Source organism: Taudactylus pleione, unplaced genomic scaffold (genome assembly GCF_031769625.1).
Source record: "Taudactylus pleione unplaced genomic scaffold, aTauple2 ptg000282l, whole genome shotgun sequence".
In the NCBI taxonomy this organism is placed as follows: Eukaryota; Metazoa; Chordata; class Amphibia; order Anura; family Myobatrachidae; genus Taudactylus; species Taudactylus pleione.
Window position 1 is genome coordinate 6,149,336 of NW_028284684.1, and position 17,091 is coordinate 6,166,426.

A 17,091-nucleotide genomic window follows, 5' to 3' on the forward strand; every position below is an offset into this window, starting at 1 on the left:
TTGGGGGTCGCCTGTAGTTCCGCAATGGAGGCCAGGGTCTTGAGAAAACAAAGCGCCCAAGGGGGTCCTGTAAGGGGGCCCAGCACCTGATGGCGCCGTATACGTAACCCTTTCTGAGTTAAATCCTCCGTTCACACCTGCAGTCCATGAATTGCAGGATAGCAAAAATGGTTGCAGTATCGTGCTCTATTTCCTGGTTAGACATATCTGACTAACAATCATTGTGGAAATATTAAGCAGTGCTATACTGGTCCTGACTGACGCTAAGATTAGCTGCAGGGACCCATTGTCAGCACATGTGAGGTCTGAGAACCACCCTAAGTAGACCTGTATTAGGGCAGATTGTAAAGAAAACGGATAGATATATACTGACAGGTTAGAGAATAAAGCACAGACAGTCAGCGCTAGCATAAGTCACATACAATGCAGATATATATATATATATAGCCATAAACATGACATATAATATACTGCAAATGGCACTACAATCAAATTCCCAGATTCAGTGTCTGGGGAGGCTATAGCGCTGTGTACACTCACCCAAGTGGCCAGGTACGCAGGGGGACTGGACCAGATGGCATCCAAGGAGATCTGCTGCACCAGGGGGAACATGGCCGCTGGAGACCTCAGAGGAAGCAGCTCAGGGACGCCAGACTGTAGCACTGAAAGGCACGCTGTGCTGAGGGAAAGAGCCGCTGTAACAGGGAAGTCTGCCTCCCCTGGCCGGTTATTAACCTCCGGGACGCCGGCTCTCGCTGCCGAACTTGAAGTTCCTGGTGGTCTAGTGAACATGCGGGGTGGGGGGGGGGGGCTGCTGCCGGTCTGTCCCCGTCGACCCGGCAGCAGCCCCGGACGCCCGCAGAGTCCCGCTAGCACAGATTCTGGGGTCCCGCCGAGATCCCCAGATCTCTACTGGCGTCTCGGCGCCGGCGGGGTGATGGAGCGGCAGCTTGGACGTCCTATGGACAGTCTGCCGCTGCCGCTCTGAAGAGTCCAAAAGTAAATTAAACTGTGAACTCAAATTTTTTTTTTTAAATTTAGCTTAGGGGCTGCTAATCAGCACCCCCTGCAATAACTGTGACCCAACTCCGGCCGGGCACCAACTCAAACTGAGGTACCTCTGGCTTGGGGGCGGGGCTAAAGGGAGAGTGGACCCAGTGCATCCTGGGAGCTGAAAGCTTTAACTGCGTGGTGCCCGGATTTGGTTCCCAACCTATACCCCAAGGTCAACCGTGTGGACCCCCTATGGACACTGAAGAAATACAGATGTGTCCACATACATCTGACTTCCTTGTGTGTTAAAGAGCCCTTCTAGTCGCGCCATGCCATGACGAGGTAGCGCTGAGTGTCTTTTAGTGCAACTTTTTACCTTCAAATGCAACTTATTCGCAAAGCGATGCAAATAGGACGCACAAACAAAATGCTACGTTACAGTGTCACAGCCACTGACCCCGTAACGTAGCATTTTGCATGCAGATACACCCGCACACAGAATATAGGTATGATGTTTATGATTTTAATCAGCAGAAGTTGCTTGTGCATCCTAATTGCATCGCGAGTTCGACACATTGTTGCATGAAAAGAGGCTCGGCATTACAGAGTTGCAAAGAGTTATGCTGAATGTGATTTGTAGCTCACGGAGGTAAGATGTATATGGACATATCTGTATCAAAATCAGAAGTTGTACTTTTAAAAGGAATGGGTATGAAGTCCTGGCGGCTGAAGAGCCGCCGGATCATATCCTGATGCCGGCAGCCGAAGGGAGAAGATCCTGACAGGGTAGGTAAGTACTCTATCCCTACCCATACCCTCCCCCCCCCCACTCATCCTTAGTGGTGCCTAATCCTAACCTCCCTCCAAAGTGCCTAACCATAATCTCCGCCTGGGGTGCCTAACCGTGACCTCACCTTGCGGTTCGCTAGGGGTGTTCCCCCTTTGTGGTTTAGAGATTGACATTTGTGTTCCTTTAAGGAATGACAATTGCTGGTGATCTTTTGAACAATGGATCTCTTATCGTTTGGAGAGCTGAAGATTTCTTCATCCAGAACTTAACCTGAAAGTTTTCATCTAACATTAAGGTATTTGATAGGGACTTTCCTGTCGACCAGGCTCCTTTCCCTTATGTACCGGTTTGAGGAGTTCTGCCAATCCTCACCTTTCAAAAAAGGCATTATTTCTATGCTATGTAACGTCTCCACGGACACCACCCTAGACTCTGGGGGTAGGCATGAGATGAAGTATTATGGAGACTTGGGCTCACCACCAGAAGAGGATTATTGGAATTCTAATAGAGAAAAAAACAAGAGATATGGTAAGAACTTACCTTTGTTATCTCTGTTTCTACAAAGTCCATAGGGTTCACAGGGTGACCTTGGGGTATAGCTGGATCCTGGATCCTCAGGCACCACGGAGTTAAAGCTTTTAGCTGCTCCCAGGATGCACTTGGGTCCAACCTCCCCTATACCCCGCCCCCGAGCCACAGGCACCTCAGTTGGTAAGCAGCCCAGGCCGGAGGAGGAGACGAAACAGAGAGAAGGAAGACTGGAACACACAAGAACCATACTCACAGAAATGGGAGACGGAAAACCGGTGACCAGTCACAGAGCCCATATGAAGCCAGGTGCGTCAGGGCGGGTGCCCTGTGGACCCTATGGACTTCGTAGAAACAGAGATAACAAAGGCAAGTTCTTACCATATCTCTTGTTTTCTACTTCAGGATCCATAGGGGTCCACAGGGTGACCTTGGGGACGTCCCAAAGCAGTCCAACTAAGGGCGGGGACGCTCCTGTGCTGATAGGAGAACCCGGCGCCCAAAGGATGCATCCTGAGAGGCAAAGGTGTCAAACGCATAGAACCTCAAAAAGGTCTGAATGGAAGACCAGGTGGCCGCCTTACAGAGCTGAACAGCAGAGGCGCCACGGCTAGCAGCCCAAGAAGGGCCCACGGACCGAGTGGAATGAGCCTTAACAGAGGCTGGAACAGGTAAACCCTCCTGCATATAAGCCTCAATAATAACAGAACGAAGCCAACGGGCTAGAGTCTGTTTGTTGGCAGGCCAACCCCTCTTGTGAAAACCAAAGAGGATAAACAAAGAATCCGACTTCCTCACAGAACTAGTCCGGTCCACATAAACCTGGAGTGCCCTTACAACGTCTAAGGAAGTCTCCCCAGCCGAAAGATCAGGTGACTGAAAGGCTGGTACAACAATTTCCTGATTAATGTGGAACCTGGAAACCACCTTAGGCAGGATATCAGGACGAGTGCGAAGCACCGCTCTGTCCTGATGAAAAATCAGAAAAGGGGGACGACAAGAAAGCGCCCCCAAATCTGAAACCCTCCTGGCAGAAGCAATTGCCAAGAGGAAAACAGTTTTAAAAGTTAGCCACTTGAGCTCCACTGACTCCAAGGGCTCAAAAGGAGGACCCTGTAAGGCCCTAAGAACCACCGCCAAATCCCACGGGGCCACAGGTGGCACAAAGGGAGGCTGGATTCTCAAAACACCCTGGAAAAAGGTGTGTACGTCCGGCATAGCAGCGATCCTGCGCTGGAACCACACCGACAGACCAGACACGTGTACCTTCAGTGAAGAAAGACGTAATCCTAAGTCCAAACCGGACTGAAGGAAAGCCAGAATACACGAAACTCGGAACACCTGGGGATCATATTTTCTGGCCTCGCACCACTGAAAGTAAGTGTGCCACACTCTGTGATAGATCCTCGCGGAAGCAGGCTTGCGCGCCCTCAGCATGGTGGTAATAACGGAGCTAGAAAAGCCCCGAGACCTCAGGACGGCTGTCTCAAGAGCCACGCCGTCAAAGATAGTCGACCCAGATCCGGGTGAAGACAGGGCCCCTGAGACAACAGGTCCCGCCGTTGAGGTAGGAGGTACGGAGCGTCGATGGACAGGCTCCGCAGATCGGAGTACCACGGCCTTCTGGGCCACGCTGGGGCCACCAGGATCAGTGTGCCTCCGTCCTGTTTGAACTTGCGCAGGACCCGAGGCAGCAGAGATATCGGAGGGAACAAGTAAGCCAGTTGAAACAGCCATTTCACCGACAGCGCGTCTATCAGACTTGCGCCTGCGTCCCTTGTCCTTGACCCGTACACAGGCAGCTTGTGATTGTAACGGGACGCCATCAGGTCCAGCTCTGGCAGCCCCCACTTGTCCACGAGTAGTTGGAATACCTCTGGATGAAGCGACCATTCCCCGGGATGCACATCGTAACGGCTGAGGAAGTCTGCCTCCCAATTGAGGACTCCTGGGATGAAAACTGCCGAGAGAGCTGGAAGATAGCGCTCCGCCCAAGCCAGGACGCGGGACACCTCCGACATCGCAGCTCGACTGCGAGTCCCTCCCTGGTGATTGATGTACGCCACCGTGGTGGCGTTGTCTGACTGCACCTGAACGGCCCTTCCGTGAAGAGCGGTGCCGGACGACTGCAGGGCTCTGTATACTGCCCGCAGTTCCAGGATGTTGATGGGAAGAATCGCTTCCTCCGCCGACCAACGACCCTGAAGTGACAAGGAGCCTGTCACCGCCCCCCAACCCCGGAGACTGGCATCTGTCGTGAGCAGAACCCATTCCGGGATCCAAAAGGGGCGCCCCTCCAAGAGATGCGCTGTCTGCAGCCACCAGGCTAGGGACAGACGCACCTCCGAGGACAACACCAGCATCTGAGAGCGGATCCTGTGTGGCAATCCGTTCCATTCTGAAAGAATCAGCCCCTGCAGGGGCCTGGAATGGAACTGGGCAAACTCCACCATGTCGAATGCCGACACCATGGACCCCAAAACTCTCATCGCTGAGTGCACCGACACTCTGCCACTGCTCAGACAACTGTGAATCCGCAACTGTAAGGAGGAGACCTTCTCTGGAGTCAGAAAAATCCGTTGCTGACGAGAGTCCAGCAGGGCCCCCAAATGAACCATCCGTTGTGATGGGATGAGGGAGGATTTCTTCCAGTTGATCAACCAGCCGTGCGCCTGTAGACAAGCGACCGTCAGGTGGAGATGCTGGATCAGTACCTCCGGGGAGCTTGCCAGCAAGAGGAGGTTGTCTAGATACGGTAGCAACCGTATCCCCTGGCTCCGAAGGTGAGCCGCCATGACCGCCATCACCTTGGTAAATACCCTTGGTGCCGTGGAGAGACCAAAGGGTAGAGCCCTGAATTGGTAGTGGTTGTGGAGAATAGCAAACCGCAGAAACCGTTGGTGCGATGTTGCTATAGGCACATGGAGGTAGGCGTCCTGGATATCCAGGGAGACCATATAATCCCCCGGTTCCATCGCCAGTATGATGGAACGCAAAGTTTCCATCCTGAATTTGGGAACCCTGAGAAACCTGTTCAGGGACTTCAAATTGAGGATGGGGCGATGAGAGCCATTGGGTTTCTGCACCAGAAACAGCGTAGAGTAATACCCCATCCCACGTTGAGACTGTGGTACGGGTATAATGACCCCCGCCGTCAGCAAGGCCTCTATGGCTTCCTGAACCTGCAAGGCCTTGGTTTTGTCCTGAGAAGGACTTGTGCAAAAAAACTGGCAAGGCGGCCTGTGCCGAAAAGACAGGGCGTACCCCTGGGAGACCACTTCTCGCACCCAGGCATCCGTGGTGGTATTGTGCCAGCACTGGGCAAATTGAAGAAGTCGGCCTCCCACTCTGGGGTCCCCCAGAGGGAGGCCCGTCCCATCACGCAGAAGGCTTATCTTCTGGCTTGGAAGAAGGGCGCCAGGCTTGCTTCTTTGGCTTTGAGGCGGTCTTGGGTGCGGACTGCCTCGGGAAGGACTGACCCTTTGCCTTGCCCTGAACCCGAAAGGAACGAAACGCCGAGCTCCGGACCTTAGCAGGTGTAGTAGCTGAAGGGAGGAAGGCTGACTTGGATTTTGCCAGGGTATCTACTATTTTGTCCAGGTCCGGACCAAATAGTAATTCCCCATTAAAAGGTAAGGCCTCCAAGCCTTTCTTTGAATCCGCGTCTGCTCTCCAAGACCGCAACCACAAGGATCTACGAGCAGACACTGCTGCCGCCGAAACCCTAGAGGTCAACAGGCTAGCATCCAAAGATGCTTCTCCAATGTAGGAGGCGGCATCTCTCATCTGTCCTAACAACGCCCCCTGGACGTCCGGAGATTCATCCGTAAACGTGTCCTCCAAGGCGTTGGCCCACCCCTCAATGGCCTTGGCCACCCAGGAGATGGCCATGGACAGCCGGGCTACAGCCCCTGAGAGAGAATAAATAGACTTTAGACAAGTCTCCACCTTCCTGTCCGTAGGATCCTTCAGCGAGGATATAGACGGCAATGGCAAAGTAGCACTCCTGATGAGGCGTGTTACATGGGAATCGACTGCAGGCGGAGTTTCCCATTTCTTACAATGCGCTTCCGGGAATGGATAATTGGACGCCAAGCGTTTCTGTGGCAGGAAACGCTTACTGGGCGTCTGCCAGGCCACCGCCATGTGATCAGTCAACTGATCAGACAAGGGGAACGCTGTAGAAGTAACCTTAGCTTTTTTAAAACTAGGATACCTTGACTTGGGAGCGGGTGCCTCATCCTCAATCAGAAGAATAGCCCGCACCGCCTTAACATTGATGGAAGACTTAGTGTCTACCTCCTGGACTGAGGCATCTGAGGCTGAGTCATCCTGTACCTCACCATCATCCGAGAACCCCTCAGAATCCGAAAGATGCGCAGCCTGTGCCATGACTGAGCGTTTAGACGCCCTGGAGGGCACGTCACTGCGCAACATCGACTGAAAAGCCGAAGATGCTGCCGCCAAATCTTGGACAGTGTGGGAAAGCGCATCCACCCAGGGTGGAGGAGCTGTCACAGGAGCCTGAAACGGCACCACAGCCGGCTGTGCCACAGGGGTGGACTGAATATACATTGGCAACCCCGCATAGGGACCAACAGGCTGAGACCCCGGGGGAGTCTGCAATAATTGTGGGACACCCGGGGAATGGGGGATGGCAGGCTGGGGCAACGCCCTAGTAGGGGCGGCAGTCGGGACCGACAGATGGTCCGCGATGGACACCAGCACCTGGGAAAACATCGCCCATGGTGGCTCCTGCGAAATGGGAGGTTTAGACGTACCAGGGACCGCCTGGCACCGTCCGCACAGGCCGTCCTGTGACAAATCCTCCCTATCCACTCCTGCAGAACAGCGCCTGCAGGAGAACAATGCTGGAGCCCCGGAGTGCTCAATCTCCTCCTCAGACATGACTTAGGAAGAAAACGTGCGCACTCACCAGTGTGCTGAACAACAGCCCACAATATGGCACCGTGTAGCACACAACTGTATGTGACGGACCTCACAAATACGTGATCTATATAGGTGAGGTCAGTAGAAACACCCTTCCCCCGCACACCTGTAGGGCTTGTAGGAGAAGGAAAGGGATAGGTACAGGCTGGCAGTAAGTAGAAAAAAGACACAGACAGGCAGCACTAGCAAAAGTCACATACCATGCAGGAAGATATACTCACTGCACCTTTCCACTACAATCAACCTCCCAGATTCAGTGTCTGGGAGGGCTATAGCGCTGTGTACACTGTCCTTCTGCAGGGGAGAGGTACACAGGGGGACCGGTCCGCGTGCTCCCTGAGAGTATCCACGCTGCCACAGAGAAAATGGCCGCTGGAGACCTCAGAGGAGGAGTGGCCCGAGTATCTGCAGCTCAGCGACGCCAGACTCCGTGCTGAAAGGCGCGCTGAGCTGAGGGGAGGAGCCGCTGACAGGGAAGGCTTCCTCCCCTGGCTAGCATATTAACCCCCGGGTTGCCGGCATCCCGCTTGCCGCGATATTAACCCTGGTGGTCTAGTGGTCTGGCGGGGTATGCCTCCGCTGGAGGGGGGGCCCGCCGCCACCGCTAGCACCCCCGGTCTGTCCCCTAGACCGGGGGCATGGGACTGCATTTGAAAGGAACCCGCGCACCGCCGCTAATCAGCTGTGCGCGGCTTACCTTGATCTCCCCGGCGTCTTCCGGCAGCAGTCCCGGGGGAAACCAGAGTCCGGCTAGTACAGACTCTGGCTTCCCCCGCCGCGATCCCCAGTTCAGTGCTGGCGTCGCGGCGCCAGCAGGGAGAAGGAGCGGCAGCGTGGCCGTCTGTACAGACAGCCCAGCGCTGCCGCTCTGTAGAAAAACTGTTAGTAAAAAATAAATAAATTTAACTAAGTTAAATAAAAAATTAAAAGCTTTAGGGGGCTGCTCCTGCAGCCCACCCCGCAGGGTGACCCGACTCCGGCCGGGCACCATCTAAAACTGAGGTGCCTGTGGCTCGGGGGCGGGGTATAGGGGAGGTTGGACCCAAGTGCATCCTGGGAGCAGCTAAAAGCTTTAACTCCGTGGTGCCCGAGGATCCAGCTATACCCCAAGGTCACCCTGTGGACCCCTATGGACCCTGAAGTAGAAAAGGAGACTTACCAGGTCCTTTTCTTCGAACTCCATAGGGGACACAGGGACTACACAGGGTATAGGCTGTGCAGAAGGAGGACTGGGCACCAAGCAGTTAAAGTCTTTGACTTCCAAGAAGCCCAGCCTCCTCCCCTATACCCCGACTCCAGCCCCAGTCAGGCCAGTTAAGTTAGCAAGCCCAAGGTAGGAGCGAGAAAGGAGGAGGACTCGCATAACCACCGATCCAAACACATCACAGGTAAACCAGAACAGAAAACCCCCAAAAATCAGGTGAGTCAGGGTGGGCGCCGTGTGCCCTATGGAGTTCAAAGAAAAGGACTTAACCAGGTAAGACATAAGTCTCCTTTTCCTCTTCGCGCTCCATAGGGGACACAAGGACTACGCAGGGACGTCCTAAAGCAATTCTCCCAAGCGAGGGGATGCGCCTGAGCTGCACTGAGAACTTCCCGCCCAAAACCTGCGTCCATGGAGGCGGCACATGGATAGAAGCGGAAACACCATGTGGACAGAAAACCACATCACAGCTCTACAGAGCTGCTCCACCGAGGCACCTATGGCGAGCTGCCTACAAAATACCTACCGACCTGGTGTAGTCACCACGTCTGCCGCCACGAATACGTAGCGGATGGACCAAGAAACCAGCGGGCCAAGTATTTTCCAGCCGGCCAGCCAGTTTGGGAAACCCATAGAGTACGAAGAAGGGAATCAGACGTATTGAGATCTTTAGCATGGTCCACCTAGACTCAGAGGGCCCTCACAACAACCAGCGAAGAATCAGGATACTGAAAGGCCAGAATCACAAACACCCAGTTGATGTGGAACAGAGAAACGGCCGACACCAAAAACTCAAAGGGAGGAGACTAAAGACCCTCAGCACAAAGGATAAATCCGAAGGAGCCACTGGAGGAACAAAGGGGGGCTGTACACGGAGGACTCCCTGATGGAAAGACATGACGTCAGGTAACAACGCAATCCATCTCTGAAAGAATACAGAGAGGGCGAAAAATCTGAACCTCCAGGAACAAAAGGCCAAAAACCCCAATCCAGGCTCGCCTGCAGGAAGGAAGAGAACCCAGGGAAGATGAAAATACCCAAATGTCAAGGCCCCTGATAAAAATCAAGATAAAGAACTCTGCCAAACCCAAAGATAAATCCTAGCTGAAGTGGATTTGTGGGTACGGGGCATGGTACTGACCTAAAAAAAAACCCGGCCCTCGGGATGGACGTCTCAAGAGCCATCCCGTCAAATGGAGATGGGCGCAAACCGGATGGAAGCACAGGCCCCCCGGGTGTAGTGGAAGACATAAAGAAGAGTCTATATAAAGACCCAGAAGAGCCATGTGTCAAGCGCTCCGCAGCCAATTGGGAACCACCAAGATCATGTTGCCTCCACTAGGAGCACGGTGCCACATTCCTGAGTAAATCTGCAGATGACCTACAGAATGAACGAGATATGGGAATATGTACCTGGGTCTAAAGACCCACAAAGTGCCCAAGTTTGCTCCAGAAAAGTTCCCGGATCCCTGGTGCGAGAGCCTTACCTCAGCAGCCTGTGGTTTTGTCAATACATCATAGCAGATGTCCTGAAGGTCCCATCAATGAACCAGAGGCTAAAAGACATCTGGATGAAAATACTACACACCCGAGCGATCGTCCTGGTGGCTTAGGAAGTCCGCTGCCCAACTCTGGATGAAGATCGCAGAAATAGCCAGAAGAAGAGCCTCTGCCCAGCAGAGAATGCGACTAATCTCCTACATGGCACCGCGATGGAAAGTGCCTCCCTGACGGTTGATGTAGGCAACGGAGGCTGCGCTGTTGGGTTGAACCTGGACCGAACGATGCAGGGAGTGCGCTGGTCACAAAGCCCAAGAGACCCTGCGGAGTCCTAGAATGCTCACTGGAAGATCGCTACCCTGAACTGTACACCGACCCTGGAAAAACTGTGGGCAGTCCTCGGCCACCCACCCGCGCAGGCCTGCGGCAAGGATCCAAACTTGAATCCAAAGGGGAATGCCTAGTCCAAGTGGGACACATGGAGCCTACAAAAGAGGGATAGGTGGACCTATCGAGAGAGGATGATGGCTGCGACCTGATGAGGAGATAGAAACAGTTCAAATAGTTAGAACTTCCCACTGAAACGGCCCGGAGTGAAACTGGGCAATTACACCACGTTGCAGGTGGAGACCGGCGAGCCCAGAACTGGCATGCAGGAGTGAATGGAAATTCGGCGGAGGTGTAAGACTTCGCACATCCTGTACTGAAGGACCGGAATCTTGCCCACATGAAGGGAGACTCTCTAAACAGTGGTGTCAAGTAAAACACCCAGATGGTGTATCTACTAAGAAGGAGCTAAGGGAGACCATCTCCAAAAGCTGATCCACTCGTGACTGGAGCAGATCTTATAACCAGGTGAAGTTGTCCTTGAGGACCACCAGAGACTGGGTCAGGATAAAAGGATCGTCCAGGTAATTCAGACGCCTGAGCGCCCTAACAGAGGAACCATAACCGTCATGACTCACGTGAAGACACGAGTAATCGCGGAGAGACCAAATGGCCCAGCCTGGAACTGGTAAGGTCAACCTCCCTCCCCGACAGCAACCAGTGGAAACTGTTGACGGTCCTGAATATTCAGGGAAACTATAAAATCCCCTTGTTCCAGCACCAGATTGATAGAACATAAAGATTCCACGTGGAACTAGGGGACCCTCCATGAGAGCCTTTAAGAAGAGCATTGGTTGAAAAGACCTGCTCAGCTTTTGAACCAATCCCGTGCCTTTCAGGATCTGGGGGACCGGGAAAAGTACTCTGGAGACCAGAAGGAAGAGCATGCACTCCAGTAGGGCTCCTGCTTTTCCCGGGCTCAATGGAGGGCCTATAACCAGGTGGAAATCTGTCCCAGCAGGCTTGGTGGTGTGTTGTCTGGCAGCCCAGAATACTTGCTGAGGTGCTTAGAACCCCTGGAACCTGGAGAAAAACTGGCCTTAGGCCTTGTTGCGTAAAAACGGAGCAACAATTAGCCGCTCAGAACCTATGGTTTTTTTTGTGTGGAAGGGAGAAACGCCTTTCTAGATTGAGCCGCTGAAGCAATAATTTTGTCCCAAGCAGGACCAAGAGAATGCCCCCAGAATAAAGAAGAGCTTCCAGAGCCTTCTGTGCTTGTTGCCTGCTGGGGTTCGTCTGAACCGGGCTGTCAGGAACAAAGCCAGAGGATTCTCCTACCTCAAAGGAAGTTGTCACCATAGAATTAGGATGCTAGTGTCACTAATACTGGTTCCTGGGAGTGCCAGAGGAGAGTCCCTCCTCTAGGGCTTCTGTCCACTGCCGATGGCCCTAGCCAAACAAGCAGGAGCTATAGCCGGATGAGTAATATCACCTTTTTGGAAATAAACCCTAGGTAAAGTTTCCAAATTTTTAATTCTTGGATCCGTAAGGGAAGCCGGAGTAGGGAATAGAAGTGAAGAGTTCCTAACTAGGCCAGCAATATGTGCGTCGCCCGGGGGGCAGACTTCCTATAGTTATGCCGCTCAGAAGGAAGTGGAGGCAAGGAGCACACCACCACTAAAGGCCAATTGCTGGGAGACCTGACAACTGCTGTCAGGAATGGTGTAAGCCTCCGCTGAGAGGTCCTCAAGCCGTACTGACTTAGTTGGGATGCTGCTTGAAAAACCGGACTACTAGAGACAAATATTCCTCCATGAGAGCGGAACACCCCACTTTTGAAACAACTGACCCATCCTCATCAAGATCTGAGGAAACCATCGCTTCCGAGGCATAAGCAGATCAAAGGGAAGTGCTTGTCTGCCTGGACGGTCCATGTTAGTAATTATCCAGCAGCTGTTGGAAGGAGGGGGACACCAGTGACCAACTACAAATTGATTAGAAGAGGGTTTTAAGCCATAGCGGGTGACTGCAGATTAGACTGCAGAAATGCGGCAGGGTGGGCCCCAGTTGGAAGAAGGGGGATAACACACCGACCCACACGAGGGCACTTGAACGGTTAAGCAGCTTTAACCTTACTTGCAACAGAAAGACAGCCCAAGACGACTCCAGGATGCAGACTGTGATCTCTCGCTGTGCATCTGTGCAGTACCAGATGCAGAGACTAGCCTGGACTGGATCCTGCTGGGAGAGACCAACAGATAAACATAGAGATGCTGCGGATTGAACCTGGGGCCTCATACATGCAAAGCATGTGCTCTACCACCGAGCGAAATCTCCTATGCATGTGCGTAACGCAGGAACTCCCACCTCCTAGGTCACCTCCTCAAATGTATTGCTCTTGGATGACATATTAAAATCCAAGGCAATCCCCACACACGAAGCTGTAGCCAAAGATGTGTGTAATAAGGGGACAGTGCAATGAATGTAATGCTGCATTATTGATAATAAGCGCGGCGTAAATAAAGGGGAGCACAGTGAACCTCCTCACCTTGGTAACACAGGGGCTAACTGCCATGGTACACAGAGAGAAAAGAAAACAGTTTTTAATGAAAAACAAGCACATAGTACATTGAATGAAAAAAATACATATAATGGGCAGAAAGTGCTCAACAGTCCAAGCCCCAGTTGTCTGGAAGGCGCTTAACTGTATAACCTGACTTTAGGAATGAGGTATACAGGGAGACATGAACCCAGCTACTCGGAGACTAGCTGTAGCTGGCTGTATTAAAATGGCCGCTTAGAGTCTCTGTGGGAGGGAGAGGAGGATAATAAACCAATTGGGGGGAAGGTTCCGTGGGGGAACCCACCAGTAGCCGATTGAGAGCCTACTGTACCTCCCCCTTCTGACATACATCCCCCAGGGCAGTGGCCGCTACTATAATAGTGCCCTGGTGGTTCAGCAGGATTGAGGGCCCCGGTCACCAGCTGCGTCAGAGACCCGCCGGCGGTCTCCAGCGCCGGTGAGTAAAGCCGCACCCCGGTGTCCGGCCCTCTGTGTCTGTGGAGGACCCGGCTGAGGTTGCTGACTCGGTGGAGCGGCAGTGCTGAGCATCCTATAGGACTTCAGAGACGGTCGGCGGGTAATACCTGTGAGGACGCTATGGCGAGCGGCGTCTGGCGGAGAGCATTGGCTGTGCTTAGTCCTATGCGGTCATGTTGTCATTCTGGGCTGGTTAGGCCTGGCGGTGCTTCCGTTCCTGTGTCGGCATGGGCGCTGCCCATCTTGCCTCTGGCCATGTGACCTAATCGCCCTATCCTGGTGTGTCATGTGCTCTCTCTCTGACCTGTCACGGCAGGGCACTTGGTATTTAAGGAAGTTCAGCGCTTCCCTTCATTGCCAGTGCAACGTGTTTCTCAGCGGAAGCTGAGAGAGAGTTCCTGTGCTCGTACACCTGTCGTTGGAATCTCTGCCTAAGGCTGCTTCACCTTGCCTGCGCCAACCCCGCCGGATTCCCCTGCCTCCTCCATTTACCTCTCCCTTGCCTGAGTATCTGAGTCTCCTGTACCCTGCACCTTGCCTCCACTTGCATTACCACTGGATAATATTTCTTCAGCCTGCACTTCACTTCAGCCTCACAAAACCTGGAATACTGGACTGTCTCCTGTGTGTCACTACCTGGACTTTTCCCATTGCCTCACTACAGTTCCAAGAGCACCTTAGTACTATCTGGACTTTTGTGTTGCCATATTCATGTCTACTAAACCACTCAATAAAAGTTCCACATTTTCCTTTAAGTCTGCTTCAGTGTCTGCTCCTAATACCACCGGGTCCACAATAAAACCAGAACCTCACAGTCCCTTGTTTGTAGCCTGGCCTAGCTCCTGCCTTGACACCAAACGACAAACTGGCCTGTCTGGGGCCTATACCCAGCGTACTCACTGTGTCCCCTATGGAACGTGAAACAGAAAAGGAGTCTCCAGTTCAACATCCACCATAATTAAAGAAAGTGTATACAAGGTGTATTACTGATAGAACCTTTTTCCCCAAAAAGCTTGATAAAATGTATCCCTCGGCTCCCTCCTCCTGGTGGCAGGGCTGTGGAAATGTGCGTACCTTCTGCATATTTTGTGGACGTGCCCTAAAGTTTCCTCTTTTTGGGACAGTTTTTGCTGTCCTCTCCACACTCCTTCAATGCCCTGTCCAGAAGGATTCATGGTTGTTTCTTCTTTGTTATCGCCTCCCAAGCACTGACCTCCACTCTGCTAAATTTGCCTCCCTTGTAGTGGCCACTGCCCGTTGCTTGATAAAACTAGAAGAAAACTGATCTCCCTTTGGCTTTCTGATCTGAAGTCTTTCATTTGGTTCATTGCGAGCATGGAAAAAATGACCCCTCATCTCTACGGCAAAGATAAACATAATCAGATATTGGACCCCTGGCTTTATTTGTAGCCTCACCTTATCCCCCATCTGATTCATTACTGCATAATCCTCCTCAATAGTTCCTTAATGTCCTCAATTAATGAGTTAAGCTCCCTCCCATCTCATTCCTTTCGGCAGCCTTTGGAAATTGTTGAGGAACTCCTTCCTCTTCCTGTGACGACCATCATTCCCAATATTTCTAGTTCTTTTTATACTCTTTATTTCTCATTCCCAATTTAAAAACGAGTTCTCATTTTCAATGTTTTTCCTTTAGTTACAGTGTATAACCTACCTATCTATTTTGCAGATTGTTTTTCTTTCTCTTCCTTGTCTCCCACTTGTTTGCACTCTGTAAGTTCTGGAATCTGCTGTGACTCTATATGTATTTCTTATCTTTTCAATAAACTTAGTTTAAAAATAAACCCACAAACTTACATCTATGAAATTAAGTGTGTTTATTGAAATAATCATTGGCCAGCTCTTTACAAGTGAAAGGTGGATGTAGTTGCTATCTCTCCACTTCTCTGAAACATATCGTTCTCAGTAATAAAAAACGCTCTCCCAAAGTACGTAAACAGAAAAAAACAGTTACTGAGGACTTCTACAAAGGGAAATAGTGTCTTAACACTATTTTCGAACAAAACTAAGGGTCTTATTCATTAAGGCTCGCTATTGCGATCGCAGCTCTGTAATTGCATGCAGGTCTGCTGTGAAAATATGCTAATGAATGCTATCGCAATGCCATCACACTGCCAGCATAGACGCCCACTGCCTCCCACTACCGCTATCTCACATCCGTAATACTTTGCAAACCTCCATAAACATTGGTAACATCGAATACTGTCGGCCCCTCATGCAGATTTACAGCAGCCCTGACCTTACTTAGAAATTGCTAACCTGGTTGCACGCAATGCTGCGTATGCAATCGCACTGGCTAATTTATCCACGTCCATGCAACGGCGTTCAAATGGACAGACATGCCTGCGTTCTCCAACCACTCCGTCACCATCACTAAACGCTCCCTGCCTGTCAATCACTCAGAGATGGCTATGTGATCGCAGTGGTGCCTTCGCGTACTGCGATGCATGCGCAGTGGCAACAATTGGCCGTCTGTGTACGCTTTAGCAATAGAGTTCCTTAATGAATCAGGCTCTAAGTGCTAATATATTTAGAAGTAGGTATAGGTACTGTAAATAACAATCAAATATACAGATGCATACATCTTGCCTGTGGCGTGACTCTGTATCGCTGAGTGTCTTATCGCTTCAAATGAGTCTTATTCATACAGCGCACATAGAACGCACAAGCAGCTTCTGCTGTTTAAAATTATATTTGGCATGCCTATATTCTGTATGCGACTGCGGGTGCATCATGTCACAGCGCTGACACTGTAACATAGCATGAATGCACACCCGCAGCCGCATACAGAATATAGGCATGCCGCATATCATGTGTTCTATGTGCATCGCTGTGCGAATAGGACGCAGTAAAGGTGAAAAGTCACCTGAAAAGATGCTCAGTGCAACCAAGTCACGGCGCTCACACGTAATGCGTAACGCAACTTGTAGCATACGAAGGACAGATGTATGTGGACACATCTGTATGTAAATACAATTATATAAACAAATGTCCTAAAACTTAATACTAAGATATATATGCTAGTATCACATTCTATATCGGATTCAACAATTCACTATAAATTAAACGCTATATTACACACAGTAGTGTGCACCTTAAGGACCAGGACAATGTTTGAAGTTGCTCTGTATTGGATTTATTGATACAGTAAAAACTTAATTTTATATCAAGCTAATGTTAACTGTATATTGAGATATGCCTTTAGTATCAAAAAATATGCAATATTTTTGTATTTTTAGGATTAGATGTGCAAAATCACAAAATAAAAAATCTCAATTCTTCCCAAAGTTACTTCTTCACCTTTACCTTTTGTTCTCTGAAATACATACATCTATTTCGGAAAAACAATATAATTATAGGGACAGAAGCAATCAATTGTATGGTTTATTTTCTTTTGTTAAACAAGGAAAGACATTGATGAGCAGTGGCGTCACTATGGGGGTGCGGACCGCAACGTGTGTCCCCCTCAGAGAGGATGACACCAAAATGCCGGCTACTTCTCAGTGAGTGCTGCAGTGTGACATTATACTGCAGCACTCAGCTTCTGTCAAAGAGGAGTAGCCGACAGTGAAGGCACTAGTCTCCGGGGGCAGCCTAGCATCTCCGATAGGCCACGCCCCTTTTCGTGCACGCGTCACTATGGAGTGTGCACCAGGTGCCCCCAGACCCAGTGACGCCTCTGTTGATGAGTCAACTGAAACTTGCCCATATTCAGTACCAGCAGCAATAGATACTCTCTAT

General features: G+C 51.2%; 1 protein-coding gene across 1 annotated transcript in view; it reads right to left on the minus strand.

The window, feature by feature from the left end:
• The window catches only part of PIWIL1 (piwi like RNA-mediated gene silencing 1), a 414,830-nt gene that overhangs the window by 83,575 nt on the left and 314,164 nt on the right, over positions 1–17,091 (minus strand). The window lies entirely within an intron of this gene.